The following is a 2975-nucleotide window of genomic DNA, read 5'->3' on the forward strand; positions in this document are numbered from 1 at the left end:
GGCTGCAGCAGCGGCCGTGACACCGCTCGGACTGCTCCATATGAGACCGCTTCAGCGTTGGCTTCACGATCGAGTCCCGAGGAGAGCGTGGCGCGCCGGCATCCATCGTGTAACCATTACACCTGCGTGTCGCCTAACATTCCCCCCGTGGTCGGACCCCGCGTTTCTCAGGTCCGGTGTGTCCATGAGACAGATCGCTCAGCATGCTGTTGTACACACAGATGCGTCCGACACGGGCTGGGGTGCCACGTACGACGAGCTTACAGCTTCAGGGGTGTGGACAGCACCCCAGTTGCACTGGCATATCAATTGCCGAGAGTTGTGGGCAGTATATCTGGGACTCGTACGCTTCGCTACGGAGCTGCGAGGGAAGGATGTACTAGTACGCACCGACAACACTGCGACCGTTGCGTATATCAACCGTCAGGGCGGTTTGCGCTCCCGTCACCTGTCGCATCTCGCTCGTCATCTCCTCCTTTGGAGTCAGAAGCATCTGAGGTCCCTTCGTGCCATTCACATTCCGGGCTCGCTCAATACAGCGGCGGACGCGCTTTCTCGAGCTGCGCGCCCCGGCGAATGGCGACTCCACCCCCAGACGGTCCAGCTAATTTGGAAGAAGTTCGGTCGTGCGCAGATAGATCTGTTTGCGTCGCCGGACGATACCCACTGTCGCCTATTTTATTCACTAACCGAGGGCAGCCTCGGCGTGGACGCATTGGCACACAGCTGGCCTCGGGGGATGCGCAAATACGCATTCCCCCCAGTGAGCTTAATCGCACAGACACTGTGCAAGGTCAGGCAGGACGAGGAGAGCCTTTTACTGATCGCCCCATATTGGACGAGCAAGAATTGGTTTCCAGAGCTAATGCTCCTCGCGACAGCCCCTCCCTGGCGGATTCCCCTGAGGAAGGACCTTCTTTCTCAAGGAGGGGGCACATTATGGCACCCGCGCCCCGACCTGTGGGATCTCCATGTATGGTCGTTGAGCGCGCGCAAGGTTTAGGTGATTTACCACAAACGGTATCTAACACAATCAACGCGGCACGAGCTCCGTCTACGAGACGGGCTTACGCGTTTAAATGGAACCTTTTCGTCACCTGGTGCTCTTCGCAACGCGAGGACCCCAGAGAATGCCCTATTAACACCGTGCTTTTATATCTTCAACATAGGTTAGACGGTAGGCTGTCACCCTCCACCATTAAAGTTGATATCGCCGCTATTTCTGCTCATCACTCACTTATTAACGGCAGAACAGTTGGCCAGCATGATTTGGTTGTTAGATTTCTAAGAGGCGCTCGCAGGCTAAACCCCTCGCGCCCTCCTTCTATTCCTCCCTGGGACCTGTCCATGGTGCTGAAAGCCCTTCAGGCCCCCCCGTTCGAGCCTTTGCAGTCTGCGAGTCTGAAGCTTTTATCAATGAAAGCTCTGACCCTGCTAGCATTGGCCTCAGTGAAGAGAGTAGGGGATTTACATGCATTCTCTGTTGACGACTCGTGCCTTCAGTTTGGTCCTGCTGCCTCGAGTGTAACATTGAGGCCCAGACCAGGCTACGTGCCCAAAGTTCCCACCACTCCTTTCAGAGACCAGGTGGTGAGCTTGCAAGCGCTGCCCCCGGAGGACGCAGACCCAACCATGGCTTTGTTGTGCCCCGTACGCGCACTGCGCCTCTACGTGGATCGCACGCAAAGCCTCAGGACCTCAGACCAGCTCTTTGTTTGTTATGGTGGCCAGCAGAAAGGGAAAGCTGTCACTAAGCAGAGGATGTCTCATTGGATAGTTGATACTATCACCCTGGCTTATAATCTTCAGGGTATTCCTTGCCCCTTTAATTTGAGAGCGCACTCCACACGGAGCGTTGCCTCATCTTGGGCTCTAGCTCGTGGTTCCTCGCTAACAGACATCTGTAGAGCTGCTGGTTGGGCGACACCTAATACGTTCATTAGATTTTACAGTGTTCGTATTGAGCCTGTATCCTCTCGTGTTCTTTCCTCACCAGGGGGAGCACGGAGAACAGTCTCACAGGTCGGCTTGCAGCCTCCATCTGATGCTTCATAACTGTATCAGTATGGAAGGCCTTCAGAACAAAAATGCGTAATGGTTTGAATTGTTCTTCCTCCGCTGCCTTGGCAGCCTTTGTTGCGGAGCATTGGCTGTCAGCCTTCACTAGCTGCATCCTCGCGAACCTACGTGTTGGCTCGGGCTCCACATTGGGTCCCACCGGGTTCCTTTGTGAGTATTTTCCGTGGGGTTAATCCTACTAGCCCACGTTTCCCTTAGCAGAGCATTGCTTTGCTTACACAGCCACGGCTGTTATTTTTACCTCAACTACGGTTGACTTTCGCCCACCATTAGCCCTTAAGACGGGCGGTGGCTTCCGCAGCGTTCCTATCCCGCTCAGGTAGGGCGCTTCCCAGTCGCTGGCACTTCCGTGGGTTAAAGGAACATCTAGTGCCCGGCCTTCTGCCTTAAAACCTAATTCTCCTTATCCTTAAGTGGAACCGGAGGGCTTTACGCAGACACTGGAAGAGGTCAGCCCCTAGTGGCGTTTTGATAGGGATTCCCAATTCGTCGGTCACGACGTGACGTCGTAGTGACCGACTGAAAGGGAACGTCTCGGTTACGTATGTAACCCTCGTTCCCTGAAGGAGGGAACGGAGACGTCACGTCCCGTCGCCACAGGTGCTGCCACCTGCTGTTACGGCCGGTCACACTTTCCGGCTTTCTCAGCGAAAAAGAAGCTAATTTCCTCATTTGCACCTGCTGCTTATATACGCACCTGGCGGGGCGGCGCCAGCATTATGCAAATATCTCAATGCCAAGTTCATTGGCGTTTTAGTAGTATTCGAAGCAGATTGGTCTCTCTAAGCGAGTTCCCAATTCGTCGGTCACGACGTGACGTCTCCGTTCCCTCCTTCAGGGAACGAGGGTTACATACGTAACCGAGACGTTTCCCAAGCTTTGAATGCTCCCTCTGG

The sequence above is a fragment of the Paramisgurnus dabryanus genome, chromosome 1, assembly GCF_030506205.2.
Source record: "Paramisgurnus dabryanus chromosome 1, PD_genome_1.1, whole genome shotgun sequence".
In the NCBI taxonomy this organism is placed as follows: domain Eukaryota; kingdom Metazoa; phylum Chordata; class Actinopteri; order Cypriniformes; family Cobitidae; genus Paramisgurnus; species Paramisgurnus dabryanus.